The sequence below is a fragment of the Symphalangus syndactylus genome, chromosome 1 (assembly GCF_028878055.3).
Source record: "Symphalangus syndactylus isolate Jambi chromosome 1, NHGRI_mSymSyn1-v2.1_pri, whole genome shotgun sequence".
Lineage (NCBI taxonomy): Eukaryota > Metazoa > Chordata > Mammalia > Primates > Hylobatidae > Symphalangus > Symphalangus syndactylus.
Genome location: NC_072423.2, coordinates 40,466,579 through 40,485,233, shown reverse-complemented (window position 1 = coordinate 40,485,233; position 18,655 = coordinate 40,466,579).

Below are 18,655 nucleotides of genomic sequence, written 5' to 3'. Positions count from 1 at the left end.
GTCGCCCAGGCTGGAGTGCAGTGGCTCAATCTCAGCTCACTGCAACCTCCACCTCCTGGGTTCAAGCAATCCTCCTGCCTCAGTCTCCCAAGTAGCTGGGATATAATCCCCTCCCTTTGAATGTGGGTGGGACACATTCAAACTTTGTGTGACTTGAGTCTCACAAACAGAATATGGCAAAGGTAAAGAAATTTTGAAGATGTAATTAGGGTCTCAAATCCGTTGATTTTTTTTTTTTTTTTTTTTTTGAGACAGTGTCTCACACTGTCGCCCAGGCTGGGGTACAATGGTGCAATCTCAGCTCACTGCAACCTCTGCCTCCCGGGTTCACACGATTCTCCTGCCTCAGCCTCCTGAGTAGCTGGGATTACAGGTGCACATCACCACACCCGGCTAATTTTTTGTATTTTTAGTAGAGACGGGGTTTCACTATGTTGGCCAGGCTGGTCTTGAACTTCTGACCTCGTGATCCGCCCGCCTTGGCCTCCCAAAGTGCTGGGATTACAGGCTTGAGCCACCACTCCTGGCCATCTGTTGATTTTATTTCATCAAAAGGGAGATCATCTGGGTGGGCCTGACTCAATCAGTTAAAAGCCTTAAGAGGCTTTTAAGGACTGACCCCTTCCTGAGGTTGGAGACTTTCTCTTGGTTATTTGCTTTGAAGAAACTGACCTATGAGAAGACCTATGGAGAGAGCCACTTGGCAAGGAAGAGTGGGCAGCATTTAGTTGCCAGAACATTCGGCTGACCACCAGCAAGAAAATGGGTACTTTGGTCCTGCAGCTGCAAGAAGATGGATTCTGCCAACAGCCTGAGGGAGCCTGGAAGCAGGTCTTTCCCTATTTGAGCCTCTGATGAGACTCCAGCCCCAGCTGACACCTTGATTTCAGCCTGGGGAAACCATGGAGCAGAGGAGGCAGCTAAGCTGAGCTCAGGCTCCTGACCCATAGAAATAACGCTAAGTATATGTTATTTTAATCTGCTATATGACAATCATTTTTAGATGATTTGTGGGCAACACAGAAAGCCAGTACATTAGGGAAGTCTCTTAACCTCCCTGGGTCCCAGTTGTGCATCTGTAAATTAGGGAAATGGTTGAACCGGGTCACACCTAGGAGTCTCTCAGGCTCTAGCTTTTGGAGACTCTGTATGGGCAGATGCTGAGTGCTGCACCGTTGTGAGAAGGAAGAATTGTTCTCTAATGGGTGAGCAGGCTAGTGCTCTCATGTGGGGGGCTGTGGGTGCCAAGGAGGTGTGTTGTTGAGGTGGCTGCTGCAAAATGCAGACAGCTGAGGACTCACCCTGAGTCCTCGATGACCCATCTGCCAGGCTAGATGCTGACCACAACTGGCACCACGCCTGGCTGCAGAGGCGATCAGCTTTCAAGAGCAGGAAAAACAAATGTCCTCTTTCCCCTGCTCTGTAAGGGAAGCTCGACCATGCTGGGCATCCATCCCCACCTCTGTTAATTTAGTAGCGGGGCAGAGGGTCCACTCTGCAATCTTCCTCTCATGACACCTAAAACTCTTGGGCTTGTGACCTCTAAGACTGCCCTAGGGAGCTCCTGGGAAGCTGAGTCAGGGAGAGCATCAGGTTTCCTGCTAGCTCTTGGCACACTTCTGAAATAGGTGAGCTTGTGCTTCTGTGCTGTCCCGCCCAGCCGGTCTGCCAGGTCTCTGCTTCCCACAGCCATTGCCGCTTGTCCCAGGGGCCTGGACCACCAACACACCCCAGAGGTGGGGCACCCACTGTCTGCCTTCCCTCCCCCAGTACTCCCTCACACACGGCTGACACGCTCATCTGACTGGCTAAAGGGATTGTCCCTTATTAAATTCCTTGGGGGATGATCTCATTAAGCCTTGTTATGGGTCACTTCTATTTCAGGGAGAATAAATTTGCCGCAATCTATGGGCAGCTAGTTAATTGAAACCTGAGGAAGGGGCTGGGGGAGGGGAGGGGAGGGCACGGGTGAGGGGGTGGAGGGAGCCTGAAAGTGTGGGGAGTGCCTGGTCTGGTGAGAGCTGGGAGCTGGCTGGGAGGAGGCTGAAGGTGCACATGAGGGTAGCTGATAAGGAGGAAGCCACAGGCAGTGGAGGGGGAGGGGAGACAAAAGCAGGTGTCAGCTGCAGCCTGATGCAGGGAGATAGCCTCCTAACTGCCTCCCAGGTCTCTGTGCTCAGCCCTGCCCCAACACATGAGTCCAGGCCAGCAGAAAGTGATAAGCACCTAGGCCAGGATGTGACAACAGAGATGGAAAAGAAGGAGATATGAGAGAACTTGGAAACAAATTCGATACAGGGATGAAGGAGAGGAAAAAACCCAAGATGACCTTTAAAGATGCCTGGAGAATGGGGAGAGGCGCCAGCCGGAGCACAAGCCCAGCAGAGGCCTCTGAGCAATGCCAAGTTTACTGCTCTGCTGTTTAAAGAGTCCTTCTTCACCCATTTCCGAAAAAATGTTTCCTATCTCCAGTTTTCTGGCTCTTCAGCCGTTCATTTATTCATGCAAGCATTCATTCGGTTCGTCAGAATGGAGACCTTACGTAGCACTCTATCAGCCCCTCTGCTGAATACCGGCCATGCAAATATAAACAAATACATTTTATAGGCTAAGCTTCTTGAGTCCACCCAGAGCAGTTAGCCGCTCCCAGGAGCTCTTTTCCTTCCATTCCCTCTTTTCCAACAGTTATGTTGATTTTCAGGATAGCTGCTGCAGAGAAGAGAATTCAAAGATGGAGGAAGGTTTTGTGGTGGGGATCTGAAGCCAAAGGAACTTGAGACTTTTGGTCATGCTGGGAGACAGGTGACCACTAATTGTGTAGCCCTTGGCTGGTCTCTGTCTATTTGAGACTGAGTTTCACTCTTATTGCCCAGGCTGGAGTGCAGTGGCATGATCTCGGCTCACTGCAACCTCTGCCTCCCAGTTTCAAGCGATTCTCCTGCCTCAGCCTCCTGAGTAGCTGGGACCATAGGCATCCATCACCATGTTGGCTGGGCTGGTCTCGAGTTCCTGACCTCGGGTGATCCACCTTGCCTGGTCTCTTAATGCTCTCAGCCTGAATTTTATCGTCTGTAAAGGGATAAAGAGGCTCAGATGATTTTAGAAAACTCTTCTACTTTGTATCTATGCTCTTGTTTTATGGATGTGAAAGTACTCTGAAAAGTTTGATTTCTACGCAGATGTGAGGTAGTTCTTTATTTCAGAAAGCAATAACAATGCAAGTGCCCACAGGGTGGATGTGGGTTGTGAAATGGAAACTCCATCCCCTACTTCTTGCTTCCCTGTGGAGGGGTCTCCATTGGAGCCATATTCCTGGAGTCTCTCTGGCCTGACTCTTCCAGCAAGAAGAATGGTTCCTGTCCGGTAATATTTTCTCCACCCAATATTTTACCTGAAATGTCACCAGGAAATATTAATCCCCATGGATCTCATGTCAGCTGCACTCCTTTATATTTCAAGACCATGGTGGGAGGTAGAGCATGAAACCAATTCACCTTCTGGTGTGAAGGTTTCCAGGGAGAAGTTGAGGTGGGAAGCCTTACCAGGTACTCTCTTTAGGACTTGCCTGAAGGTAGATTCTGGGCTGCTCAGACCGGGCTGAGCTTATCCAGCGCTCCTGTGACTGGTTGAATAGTCTGTCTACATTTGCTGTGACAGGAATGGGATAGGAAGTCCATGGGGGCTGCTCATTTGCACTGTGTCCCCCAATCCAGCTTTGATCTGCCATAAAGTTGACATTTAAGTGTTCACCTGTTTCCTGCATCTTATTTTTTAGTTGGTTCCAAACTTGAGGAGAGAAAGAGAAAGGGTTATTTATTACACAGGCCCCAACCCTACCAAGAGAAAAAAAAAAACCAATCACAGTCCACGTTATAAGTCTTCCTTGGGGATTTTGTTCTTTTTTTCTTTTTTTGAGACAGGGTCTCACTCCGTCATCCACACTGGCATGCAGCTATATGATCTGGGCTCACTGCAGCCTCCATCTCCCAGGTTCAAGCGATTCTCCCACTTCAGCCTCCCGAGTATCTGGGATTACAGGTGCCCACCACCATGTCCAGGTAATTTTTGTATTTTTAGTATGGATGGGGTTTTGCAGTGTTGGCCATGTTGGTCTCGAACTCCTGACCTCAAGTGATCCACCTGCCTTGGCCTCCCAAAGTGCTGGAATTACAGGAGTGTGCCACCACACCTGGCTAATTTTTGTATTTTTAGTGGAGACAGGGTTTCACCATGTTGGCCAGGCTTGTCTCAAATGAGATTTTTTCCTTTTTTCTAAACTCCTCCCTTACCCTTGCCTTCCCCACATCCAAATGAGTATCAGCCCCCGGGCACTCATTCCCAGAATGACCTGGTCCTTTCATTCCACTGTGACATCTTTCCAGAATGCTTTTCCTCTTCTCTATGAGGCAAAATTCTTGTCATTCTTAGAGTCATGGCTCAGAGTTCTCCTCCTTGGTGAGTCAATCCTTCTCAAGTAGCTCAGGCTGAGTTTGCAGCTTCCTTGTCTCAGTTCCTAGGACTCTATTCTATTATGCTATCACTAGTCCTAATGGGAGGTAACCTCAAGCCTGTCTTACCCAATAGAGCAGACTAGGTTGAGTGCTGTACCTGGAAGGACTTCCTCTGGCCACATCTATGTCTTCTTAGAACTATCGTGTCTGGGGTTTCCTGGGTGGGGAAGGCAAATGAAACCTCAGCAATGACTGGTATGAATTCTCCTGCCAGGTGGGGGCCTTAAAGTAGAAATCAAATTGATTTCTAGGAAATGAAGACAGTGATGTTTCTTGCATACTTGAGTTGGAGGGCTAGAGTATTATTCACTGTAAATAAATTCTGACCTTGTTTATTCATGAAATGTTGCTCTCCTTCTCACTCTTCCACCCTAGAAATTTTGTCAAGGCTTGAATCAGTACAGAATTTACTCTATCGTTCCCTTACCTGTTGCTTGGAATGTGACTGTTTGGGGAGTGTGTTTTGTTTTGTTTTGAGACAGAGTCTTGCTCTGCTGCCCAGGCTGCAGTGCAGTGGTGTGATCTTGGCTCACTGCAACTGTTTCCTGGGTTCAAGCGATTTCCTGCTAATTTTGTTTTTTGTATTTTTAGTAGAAATAGCGTTTCACCATATCGGCCAGGCTGGTCTCGGACTCCTGACCTCAAGTAATCTGGCTGGCCTTGGCCTCCCAAAGTGCTAGGATTACAGGCATGAGCCACCACACCTGGCCTGGGGAGTGTTTTACCATTCCTGAGACTAGATGGTGACAGGTTCTTACAACAGCCTGAGCCAAGCCTGACAAAGAGGGGGAACCCCTTCAGTGGATTGGTCCTTCCTGCCACAGACTAAATGTAAATAAAGTCCTTCTACTGTGTCTTCCGTGAGGATGGAGAAAGAGGGCTGCTCAAGGTCAAGTTGTACACTTAGAGGCTGGAGAAGAAGCCCCACACAGAGAAAGCCCAGGTGAGCTGAGCAGGACAGGAAGGATCCTCCGAGACCTGCAGATCATGCCGCCAACCAGCACCAGGCCTACCTCCAAGGAGCGCAGGGTATGTAGGAAGAACATCAGGCCGTACTCTCTTTCAGGCTAGACCAGTCCCCTCTATTCCAAAGAAGAGTTCTTAGGACTGGAAGCATCCCCCTCCCCTCTATAGCCCCTCTCTTGTCCTTGCTGCCCTCCTTGACCTCGGTTCCCTTGGTTTCCAGTGAGCCAAGTGGAGGTGTACTCTCCCACCACGTCATGTGCAGCCTGCCTGGGAGCACAGTGTCTCCAAGGCTGACTGAGGAGAACAGAACTTGAGAAAAACAGCAGCACAGAGAAGGAAAAACAGAGTGGGGCCTGGGGAGAAAGGAGAGCTGTCAGCTGGGGTTTCCCACAGAAGCAGAGTCTCAGACAAGAGCTTGCACACAGGTCATTTATTTTGGGAATTACCCCAGAACAGGAGTGAGGAACTGGAGAGTGACCCAAGCAAGGAAGGAGGGAGAGCCATTCCAATGTGTGCTGCCTTATCAAGCTCATCTCCAGGGAGGCCGCCTGGGCATGGTCCACCTGTTTGCCCCTAAAGAGAACCAAAGAACGAGCTTCAAAATTGTTTGTCTGAGGGAAATAATAGAGGATGTTTATCCACCAGTTCTGGCCCCCTCGGGTCAAGGTTGCCCCATAGGATGTTAACTCCTTCTCTCTTCTAGGTTTGTCCATATGCAATCCAGAGTGTCCCAGGAGGGAAACCCTGGGGCAGGTGACACCTACAGGCAACTGCAACAATGACTGGAGGGTAAATGTGGACCAAGGTGTGAGCTGGGGCACCTTACAAAAGAGAAGGGTGAGGAAGAAGCTACAGCACAAAATGGACGTTAGAGGGAAAAACGAGGGCAGTGGAGCCATCATCATCTGCTTGCCCTATGCAAACAGCAAGTCAATACACAGAGACACTGGGTTGAAGCAGAGACACTGGGTTGAAGCAGAGAAAGAGGTTTAACTGTAGGGTCACTGAATAATGAGATGGGAGAAAACCTCATCTCCATCTCTCCAAGGAATTTGGGGTTAGGGTTCTTAAGGGTTTTGGAGTGGGCAGAAGTGCAGAGATCGTTGATTGGTGGAAGAGTGCAGGCTGAAGTCCTGGGACAGGGAGAGGAATAAGCTGTATTCTCACGTGGATCCCGTTCCTCTGTGGGGATCTTCAGACTGGGTGCTGGAATTGGGGGGGTCTGAAAAACCTTTTAGATCGGGTGCAGTGGCTCATGCCTGTAATCCCAGCACTTTGGGAGGCCGAGGCGGGTGGATCACTTGAGGTCAGGAGTTCGAAACCAGCTTGGCCATCATGATAAAAACCTGTTTCTACTAAAAATACAAAAAATTAGCTGGGTGTGGTGGTGCTTGCCTGTAACGCCAGCTACTCAGGAGGCTGAGGCAGGAGAATCGCTTGAACCCAGGAGGTGGAAGTTGCAGTGAGCTGAGATCAGGTGGTGCCACTGCACTCCAGCCAGGAACCATGGGGATGCAAATCAATTATTAGTCTTATGACCCTAATGTCAGAGATCCTACCTGTAGGCAAAAAGGCAATGCAAATGGTCAGGAACTAGTGACTTTTAGCAACAAGAAAGTGGGCAGAGTGCAGCCTGATTAGTGTTTAATTACAACTATATTTCTGTCCAGAACCCAGCATACAATTCTTGTCAGCCGTCTGGGGGCAGTCTCAGGAGGACAACTGAGGAGAAGACAAAGCAACCATAAACAGTCCTTGTTTCAGGGAGAGATGTGAGCAGGGCAGAGGCAGCCCTTTAGCAGCCGGGGCCTCTGTCGAGCTCCTAGAACTGGCTAGGGTGAGCCCTGAGTTGTACAGAGTTCTTGCTGCTACAAGATTCTGGCAGGACCACTGGCAGGGATGAGTGGCCTTGGCAGTGACAGTACATTCCCACCCCCTTGTAGCCCGGGGCAATCTCTTTTGGGCCTCCCATGATGATAAGCTGTCTCCTGAGCGTTCCTGACTCTTCCAGTTCAACAATACCAATTTAGAGTTTCTAGCTGAGAACACACCTCTCCCAAAGGCAGGCTGAAGGAACAGGATTATAAAAGGGTCATGACCTGCTAGAATGGAAAAAAGTTTCCTACAGTTCTTGTGGCAGTGGCCGCCCAATTTAGGGTTATGGTTGCTCCCTGCCATCAATATAGCCCCCAAGGTTGGATGGATTTGAGGAGATGGATTCTAGAAGCTTCTGAAATTAAGTGGAAATATTTGGAAAAGTAAGAAAAGCGTTCCAGGGGAAACTTTTCAGTACCCTTCGGAAAGGCCTGGAACATTCCATACTTGTATTCCATCTACACTTTAGACCCAGTCTTATCCCACAATAGTGTGGGACTCTTTCCACACTATGAGTCCATTCTGGGCTCATTTCTACAATGATCTTTTCCCTTTGTGAATTAATATAGCTCTAATAATATCAATAGCACAGATTTAGCTTTAGCTCTCAATGGTCCTCTTTTTTAAAATTTAATTTTTTTATGTTTATGTTTTAGAGAAGATGTCTTGCTCTGTCATCCAGAACTAGAGTGCAGTGGAGCAATCATAGCTCACTGCAGCCTCGAACTCCTGGCCTCAAGTGATCCTCCTGCCTCAGCCTCCAGAGTAGCTAATAGGCATGGACCACTGCACCTGGCTCAATTGTCTTCTTATTGTTCTTTTCCTTGGAGTTATTCTTGTCTTTTTGTATTATGAATTCTAGAGTTAAATCAGCCAGGCATGGTGGTGCAGGTCTATAGTCCCAGCTCTTCAGGAGGCTGAGGCAGGAGACTCACTCGTACCCAGGAGGCGGAAGTTGCAGTGAGCTGAGATTGCACCACTGCATTCCAGCCTAGGTGACAGAGTAAGACTCAAAAAATTTTTTTAAATTAAAAAATAATAATAATAAAAAATAAATTCTAAAGCTTTGTATTTTCCTGGTTCCTGGTACACCAGGACTAGAAAATAGTTGGATTCGTGAATCAGTAAGAATCCACAAGTGTGTGTGTGTGTTAGACTGGCTTTCTTAGGCCACCAGAATGTTATAATTTGAGGATTCTATAAAACCTGGCTTGGGGGCCAGGTGCAGTGGCTGACACCTGTAATCCCAGCACTTTGGGAGGCCGAGGCGGGTGGGTCATCTGAGGTCAGGAGTTTGAGACCAGCCTGACCAATATGGTGAAACCCCGTCTTTACTAAAATTACAAAAGTTAGTCGGGCATGATGGTGTGTGTCTATAGTCCCAGCTGCTAGGGAGGCTGAGACAGGAGAATTCCTTGAGCCTGGGAGGCAGAGGTTGTAGTGAGGAAAAAACAAAAAAAACCTGGCTTGGGAAGTCGAGACTGCGGTTAGCTCTGATCGCCACTGCACTCCAGCCTGGGCAATAGAGTGAGACCGTCTTAAACAAAAACAAAACAAAACAAAACAAAAAACGTGACTCAACAAAAAGATCTCCTTCTCCCGAGCTGAGCTGCCTTACTCTTTGAAATTCCTACCCTGTATGTCACTCTTTGACTGCTTCTAGAGAAGTGTTTGTTTTAGACGGACAGAAGTATTTTGTCACCTGGGAAGGGCAGTATATTAGCCAGCTACCACTCTAGTAAGAATTAGTTTCTGTAATTAATTGTTGTTAAGACATGGAGTATGGAAGCCTTAGAGATTGAGTCCTAGGCCAGGAAGGTTTGGTTATTGGAAGTGAGGAGGGGCAAAGAGGGCTGAGGTCCTGGGGCCTTGAATGATGAGAGAAGGCACTGGCTGGGTTTAAGAGGTCATGAGCATAGCAGGGAAGGACACACCGAAGACAAACTTTGGGTTCATATTTTTGCCTTAGGTAAGGCTTCCTGTAGTGAAGGCAACTCATTCAGGAAACTGCTCTGTTTCTTTTTTCTTTTTTTTGTTTTTTTTTTTGTTTTTTTGAGACGGAGTCTCGCTCTGTCGCCCAGGCTGGAGTGCAGTGGCGCGATCTCGGCTCACTGCAGGCTCCGCCCCCCGGGGTTCACGCCATTCTCCTGCCTCAGCCTCCTGAGTAGCTGGGACTACAGGCGCCCGCCACCACGCCCGGCTAATTTTTTGTATTTTTAGTAGAGACGGGGTTTCACTGTGTTAGCCAGGATGGTCTTGATCTCCTGACCTCGTGATCCGCCCGCCTCGGCCTCCCAAAGTGCTGGGATTACAGGCGTGAGCCACCGCGCCCGGACTTTTTTTCTTTTTTTTTGAAACAAGGTCTTACTGTGTTACCCAGGCTTAGTTCAATGGTGAGATCATGGCTTACTGCAGCCCCGACCTTCCAGGCCCAAGTGATCCTCACACCTCAGCCTCCAGAAGAGCTGGGACTACAGGCACACACCCTCATGCCCAGCTAATTTTTTTTTTTTTTTTGTAGAGATGACAGTGTCTCTCTATGTTGCCCAGACTGGTCTTGAACTCCTGGGCTCAAGCAATCCTTCCACCTCAGCCTCCCAAAGTGCTAGGATTACAGGTGTGAGCCACCTTGCTTGGCCTCTGATCATTTCACTAACAGGTCTTGTTCCCGGAAAGGGGTCTCAATCCAAACCCAAAGAGAGGATTCTTGGATCTTGCGCAAGAAAGAACTCCAGGTGAATCCATAAAGTAAAGTGAAAGCACGTTTATTAAGAAAGTAAAGGAACAGACCGGGCGTGGTGGCTCACACCTGTAATTTCAGCACTGTGGAAGGCTGAGGTGGGTGGATGACCTGAGGTTAGGAGTTCGAGACCAGCCTGGCCAACATGGTGAAACCTGTCTCTACTAAAAATACAAAAAATTAGCCAGCTGTGGTGGGCACCTCTAGTCCCAGCTACTCAGGAGGCTGAGGCAGGAGAATCACTTGAACCCGGGAGGCAGAGGTTGCAGCGAGCCAAGATTGCACCATTGCACTCCAGCCTGGGCAATAAGAGTGAAGCTTTATCTCAAAAAAAAAAAAAAAAAAAAAAAGGCCGGGCGCAGTGGCTCATGCCTGTAATCCCAGCACTTTGGGAGGCCAAGTTGGGCGGATCATGAAGTGAGGAGATCAAGACCATCCTAGCTAACGTGGTGAAGCCCTATCTCTACTAAAAATACAAAAAAATTAGCTGGGCGTGATAGCGGGCGCCTGTAGTCCCAGCTACTTGGAAGGCTGAGGCAGGAGAATGGCGTGAACCCGGAAGGCGGAGTGTGCAGTGAGCCGAAATCACGCCACTGCACTCCAGCCTGGGTGACAGAGCGAGACTCCGTCTCAAAAAAAAAAAAAAAAAAAAAAGGAAAGGAATCAAACAATGGCTACTCTATAGGCAGAGCAGCCCCGAGGGCTGCTGGTTGGCTATTTTATGGTTATTTCTTGATTACATGCTAAACAAGGGATGGATTATTCATGAGTTTTCCTGGAAAAGGATGGGTAATTCTCCTGGAACTGAGGGTTCCTCCCTTTTTAGACCATATAGGGTAACTTCCTGATGTTGCCATGGCATTTGTAAACTGTCGTGGCACTGGTGGGAGTGTCTCTTAGCATGCTAATGTATTATAATTAGCTTATAATGAGCAGTGAGGACAACCAGAGGTCACTTCTGTTACCATCTTGGTTTGGTGGGATTTGGTCAGCTTCTTTACCGCATGCTGTTTTATCAGTAAGATCTTTGTGACCCGTATCTTGTGGCGGCCTCCTATCTCATCCTGTGACTTAGAATGCCTAACTTTCTGGGAATGCAGCCAGTAGCTCTCACCCTTATTTTACTCTGCCCTTATTCAAGATGGAGTCACTCTGGTTCAAACACCTCTGACAGTCTTAGCTGTCTGCAGGCAGAGACTGGCCGTATGTACCTTATATACCCCTCAGTCTGACCCAAAGTGCATGGGTGTGTGCTCTCTTGGTTAAAGGGATGGGGCCAGATTTGCAGCTCATCCTCCAGCTTTACAGGCATCCTGGACTTGTGGTGGGCCTGGCTTCACTCCGTGAGGCCTCCCTCATATCCCAGGGATGGATTTAGGTAAGCGTCCCTGCAGAGCTGGACTTCTGCCCTTCTGGTGACTAGAAGAACTAATGAAAGAAACCACCAGCAGAATTAAAAAGCTAGAACAGCTGTACTATGCACTTTAAGGACACATTTCTCCAAAAAGTGAAGTTAGTACAAAGATGCCATTATGTTGGAACTCTTTATTTTTTTTAACTTTATTTATTTATTTATTTTGAGATGGAGTCTCGCTCTGTCGCCCAGGCTGGAGTGCAGTGGCATGATCTCGGCTCACTACAAGCTCCGCCTCCCAGGTTCATGCCATTCTCCTGCCTCAGCCTCCCGAGTAGCTGGGATTACAGGTGCCCACCACCACGCCCAGCTAATTTTTTGTATTTTTAGTAGAGACAGGGTTTCACCGTGTTAGCCAGGATGGTCTCGATCTCCTGACCTCGTGATCCGCCCGCCTCGGCCTCCCAAAGTGCTGGGATTACAGGTGTGAGCCATGGCGCCCAGCTGGGACTCTTTAAAATACGATAGTGATCTCTGAGGTCCCTTGTAGGCTGGTGCTTACTCGTGGTTACCAGTAAATTACAGCTACTCATAAATTGTGGAAACTTTTGAAAGTTGCCCAGAGACCTGTGGTCCTGGGGGTTTGTTGCCTGGCTGGTGGGGGCCCTCCTAGCCTGCTGTCCCCGGCCTCCAACCAGGTTCTGTAAATCTCTGCTTTGTCTTTCTCCTAGGGAGTCCCATTCTATTTCCCCAAGGCCTGGTGTCTTTGCACCGGACTCCTCAAGAGAAGACTCACATGAGATACTCTGCTTCATTTAATTTTAGGTTATTGTTGCTGCTGTCAGTCTATTGAAGTACTTTAATGAATGCTTGTATTGTTCTCCTGCCCGGAGTTTTTTCAAATGATCAGCACATTATAAAACACAATAATGAGTCTAATTCCCCACCCCCAATACACAGACACAATGGCACTGCTAAGTCCCCCAGATATGTACAGTAGTGAAAAGAGTTTGGGATTTGGAGGAGCAAAATGAGGTTTAGTCCCTATTCTCCCATTTAGTGCTGGTGGCCTTGGGCAAGTCATTCATTCATTCATTCATTCACTCATTCAATAGGCATTTATTTGAAATCTTTTGGTGTCAGTTGTATAATCTCTGCAAAATGGTAGCAATACCCACCTAACCTAACTACATTTCAGGGCTGTTTAGAGGAGCTAATGAAATCCTACTTATAAGAGGGTTCAAGTTAAGCTCTATACAAATGTACATTCTTGGCATGAACAAGCAAAAAGACAAAAACAAAATTAGAGGGGAGCGGGATAAGGGCCCAAAACATAACCCTTATGTATCATTTGTATGAGAGTCACACCTGTTTTGGAGTCTGGCTGTGCCCTGCACTTTCCTGATGCCAGCCTTGCCTTATGCCAGACTTTGCCCAGGATACCTTTCTCTTCGTCTCTATCCGTGGAAGTTTTGCTCTTTCTCCAAGGCCCTAGTCAAAAGCTTCCTCTTCCAAGGAGTCCTTGGTGCTCTTGGGAAATAATTTCTCCATGCGACGTCCCTATTCTGCATCGACCTCCTCTGCTATTGTGATGTGTTTCTAGGTTGAGCCCTGCTCTTAGACAGACAGCAGTAATCTTGAGGGAGGTGACCATGTTCTCTTCCAGGAATCCTGACTCCCTCCCTGAGCTTTAGCCCATGTGACTTGCTTAGGTGAATTGTCTTCTCTGAGCCTAAGTTTCCTCCTCTGTAAAACCTACCTGTCCTGCTCATTGTCATGAGGATTATATGACAAGAGCCTAACAATGTGCCTTGTGGTTAGTGGGCAGGCTTCCAATGAATACCTTTAGAATAAAATCGAACAACACGCATCATTTGGCTCTCTTAATACCCACCTAGAGAAGACGGCCATGTAATCATGTGTGCACAGAAAGAATGTTGGAATGGTCCCCACCTGGTAATATTTTCCCCACCCGCTACTTTACCTGAAATGTCACCAGGAAAGATGAATTCCCATGGATTCCACTTCAGAGGCACTCCTTTATAATTCAAGACCCCTGGGAGAGGCAGAGCATGAAACCAACTCACCTTCTGGTGTCTGGGGGAATGGCCACTTTGACTGCCACCTAAATAAAAGGTAGAGAGGGTCACACAAAAGGAAGGAAAGGAATCCTCATAAGAGATTTGCCCTAGGACTGGTCTTGCTTAATATAACATATCTAGTTCCAAATATAACACATTTGTTTAAAGTCAGGCCAGCCACAGTGGCTCATGCCTATGATCCCAGCTCTTTGGGAGGCCAAGTCAGGAGTGAGAGACAGGACTAGCTGGATTTCCTAGGCTAAGAATCCCTAAGACTAGCTGGGGAGGTGACCACTTCCACCTTTAGACATGGGGCTTGCAACTTAGCTCACACCCAACCAATCAGAGAGTAAAGACAGCTCACTAAAATGCTAATTAGGCAAAAACAGGAGGTAAAGAAATAGCCAATCATCTATTGCCTGAGAGCACAGTGGGAGGGACAATGATCCGGATATAAACCCAGGCATTCCAGTTGGCAACTGCTACCCTCTTTGGGTCCCCTCCCTTTGAATGGGAGCTCTGTTTTCACTCTATTAAATCTTGCAACTGCACTCTCTTCTGGTCCGTGTTTGTTACGGCTGGAGCTGAGCTTTGGCTCGCCGTCCACCACTGCTGTTTGCCGCCGCTGCAGACCCACCGCTGACTTCCATCCCTTGGATCCAGCAGGGTGTCCTCTGTGCTCCTGATCCAGCGAGGCACCCATTGCCACTCCCGATCAGGCTAGAGGCTTACCATTGTTACTGCACAGCTAAGTGCCCGGGTTGTCCTAATCAAGCTGAATGCTAGTCATTGGGTTCCACGGTTCTCTTCCATGACCTACGGCTTACGGCTTCTAATAGAGCTATAACACTCACTGCATGGCCCAAGATTCCATTCCTTAGAATCCATGAGGCCAAGAACCCCAGGTCAGAGAACACGAGGCTTGCTACCATCTTGGAAGCAGCCTGCTGCCATCTTGGGAGCTCTGGGAGCAAGGACCTCCCCCTCCCCCAACATAACAGGAGGATCGCTTGAAGCCCGGAGCTCCAGACCAGCCTGGACAACATAGTGAGACCCTGTCTCTAAAAAAAAAAAAAAAATTAGCTGGCCATGGTGGTATGTGCCCCTAGTCCCAGCTTCTTAGGAGGCTGAGGTGGGAGGATTGCTTGAGCCCAGGAGTCCAAAGTTACAGTGAGCTATGATCATGCCATCGTACTCCAGCCTGGGTAATATAGAGAGACCCTGTCTCTAAAAACAATTTAAAAATAAATAGGCCAGGCGCGGTGGCTCACGCCTGCAATCCCAGCACTTTGGGAGGCCAAGGCAGGCAGACCACCTGAGGTCAGGAGTTCAAGATAAGCCTGGCCAACAGGGTGACACCCCATTTCTACTAAAAATACAAAAATTAGCCAGCTATGAGGGCACATGCCTGTAGTCCCAGCTACTCAGGAGGCTGAGGCAGGAGAATTGCTTGAACCCAGGAGGCGGAGGTTGCAGTGAGCCAAGATCGCGCCACTGCACTCCAGCCTGGGTGACATAGCGAGACTCTGTCTCAAAAAATAAAACAGTAAAAATAAATAAATAAGCCGGGCTCAGTGGCTCACGCCTGTAATCCCAGCACTTTGGGAGGCCAAGATGGGTGGATCACGTGAGGTCAGGAGTTTGAGACCAGCCTGGCCAACACAGTGAAACCCTGTCTCTACTAAAAATACAAAAATCAGCCAGGCGTGGTGGCATGTGCCTGTAGTCCCAGCTATTCGGGAGGCTAAGGCAGGAGAATCGCTTGAACCCAGGGAGGCAGAGGTTGCAGTAAGCCGAGATCATGACACTGCACTCCAGTCAGGTGACAGAGTGAGACTCCATCTCAAAAAAATTAAAATAAAATAAAATAAAGGCTGGGCGTGGTGGCTCACGCCTGTAATCCTAGCACTTTGGGAGGCCGAGGCAGGTGGATCACCTGAGGTCGGGAGTTCAAGACCAGCCTGACCAACGTGAAGAAACCCCATCTCTAATAAAAATACAAAAAATTAGCCAGGCATGGTGGTGCATGCCTGTAATCCCAGCTACTCGGGAGGCTGAGGCAGGAGAATCGCTTGAACCCGGGAGGCAGAGAGGTTGCGGTGAGCCGAGATTGCATTACTGCACTCCAGCCTGGGCAACAAGAGCAAAACTCTGTCTCAAAAATAAAAATAAAAATAAAAAAATAAAATGAAGTCAAAGTTTTAGAATCCTGTATTTTTTTTTTTCTGGTACCAGTTTTCTAATTCTCTGACAGCAAGTGAGTATCCAAACAATTCAGTTCAATTTAATGCAATTCTGACACTAACCACCCAGAGTTATTTCGAACCCCACAGGCTAAGGGCCCAGTACCACAAAGCTGCCCCCACTTCAGATGCTAGCCACAAGTCAGGTGCCTGGGCTCCCACACTTATGTCTAGCAGATTGTGAATTTGGGGGTTCCCATGACCTCTCCCCTCTTAAATTCGATAATTCACTAGCAGGCCTCACAGAACTCTGGAAAGCACTTTCCTTACTAATACCAGCTTATTATAAGGGATTCAACTCAGGAACCTAAATGGGAGCTCCCGAGTTGGATCCTTTATAATATCCTTCCTTGCCTTAAGCACGGAAGAAAGGCGGCTGGTAGCTTTGAGCTTCCATGCCCTCTCCAGTGGGCCATCCTCCCAGCACCAACGGGAAACTCTCTGACACATGGTTTTAGGGATTTTACTGAAGGTTCCTTGGCCTTTGGTGATTGAACTCAATCTCCAACCCCTCTTCCATCCTGGGAGGTTGTGGGTGGGGAGGGGGCTGAATGTTCCAACCCTCTCTCTAATCATATGGTTGGCTCCTGTGGTGACCAGCCCTCATCCAGAAGCTATCTAGGGACTCTCCAAGAGCCAGACTCAGGTGTGGCTGAAAGGAGCTCGTCCTGAATAACAAAGGACATTCCTACTACTCATGAGATCCTGAGGCTTTTAAGAGCTTTGTGCCAGGAACTGGGGCAAAGACCAAATGCGTATTTGTTATTCTACCACAGATACCCTAATTTTGTCTTTACTTAAATGCTGTAGTTTTGGGAGCTGGGGAGAGGAAGGTGAAGACAGCCTCCATAAAGCTGATGTTACAAGGGCTTTGAAGCTTTTACCAACCCCTTTCTTCCAAAACGGTGTCGCCGTGGCTCACGCCTCTTATCCCAACAATTTGGGAGGACAAGGAGGGCGATCACTTGAAGTCAGGAGTTTAAGATCAGCCTGGCCAACATGGTGAAACCCTGTCTCTACTAAAAATACAAAAATTAGCTGGGCGTGGTGGCGGGCGCCTGTAGTTTCAGCTACTTGGGAGGCTTAAGGGAGGAGAATCACTTGAACCCGGGAGGTGGAGGTTGCAGGGAGCTGAGATCCTGCCACTGCACTACTCTAGGTGACCGGGTGAAACTTTGTCTCAAAATAAAATTAAATTAAATACAATTAAAAATAAAAATAAAAAATAAATCCCAGGCTTCTTACACTCTCAATCCCCCAACTTCCCTTGAAGCCTTCTCTCTCCTCACTCCTCTGCTGTCCAGCTGCAGGCATCTGGCCCTTGGGTAGTTGTCCTCCAAATATCCCAGGGGCTTTTCTTTTCTTTTTGAGACAGAATCTCACTCTGTTGCCCAGGCTGGAGTGCAGTGGGGCCATCTTGGCGCACTGCAAGTTCCGCCTCCCGGGTTCACGCCATTCTCCTGCCTCAGCCTCCTGAGTAGCTGGGACTACAGGCGCCTGCCACCACACCCGTCTAATTTTTTTGTATTTTTAGTAGAGACAGAGTTTCACTGTGTTAGCCAGGATGGTCTCGATCTCCCGACCTTGTGATCTGCCCGCCTCGGCCTCCCAAAGTGCTGGGATTACAGGCGTGAGCCACCGCGCCTGGCATCCCAGGGGCTTTTCTACCTCTTACCCACCCCTCCCACAAAGTCACTTCTCTGCACACTTGTCCTTTCAATCACACAAATTCTTTTTGGCTGTCCCATCTGCCAGGCTCTATGCTGGACACCAAGGGGGCAGTGAAGAAGGATGACCTGGCTCTGCCCTCAAGGCACTGAGTCTTCCTCCTTTTTAACCACCTGCAGGCAGGTTTCAGGCCCTCCCTGGGGCGTCCCCTACTGCCTTGTCTGCAGAGGTCCCTCCTTCCTCCTGGCTTCTAACCCACTTGGCACCTGGCACCACTTCCTTGTGTTGACATCCTTGTAGGTTTCAGAATCTTAGGTCTACTTCCTCCATTCACTACACTTGCACTGAGCGTATCTGGAGTCTCTGCGTGAGGCACTGAGCACGATCAGACAGCATGGACCCCGCTCCCTGGCTGCTCTTCCCTCTGGTGTGTCCAATGAAAGCGAAAGAGAGCATGCAAAGCAGGAACACATGAGGGCACGTATTAAGAAGACGGGTGCAGTAACGGGGAGTGTGGGTGCTGGGTGCTGCTTTAGATGGGGTGTCAGAGGACCCTCTGCCCCACCCAGGAGGTCCCCTAAGGTCAGGCACCATGTCATACAGGGCAATTCTTTTCATTAAAAAAAGAGAGGCTTATACATACTTGTTAAATTTAAAAACTGTCCTTTGGGCCAGGCATGGTGGCTCGCGCCTGTAATCCCAACACTGGGAGGCCGAGGTGGGAAGATGTCTTGAGTCCAGGAGTTCAAGACCAGCCTGGGCAACATAGTGAGACCCTGTCTCTACAAACATTTTTATTTTATTATTTTTTTTTTTTTTAGAGGGAGTTTCACTCTTGTTGCCCAGGCTGGAGTGTAATGGCACGATCTTGGCTCACCACAACCTCCGCCTCCTGGGTTCAAGTGATTCTCCTGCCTCAGCCTCCTGAGGAGCTGGGATTACAAGGATGCACCACCACACCCGGCTAATTTTGTATTTTTAGTAGAGATGGGGTTTCTCCATGTTGGTCAGGCTGGTCTCGAACTCCCGACCTCAGGTGATCTGCCTGCCTTGGCCTCCCAAAGTGCTGGGATTACAGGCGTGAGCCACCATGCCCGGCTACAAAATTTTTTTAAAAATTAGCTGGGCATAGTGGCATGTGCTTGTAGTCCCAGTTACTTGGGAGGCGCAAGTGGGAGGATTGCTTGAGTCCGGGAAGTTGAGGCTGCAGTGAGCTG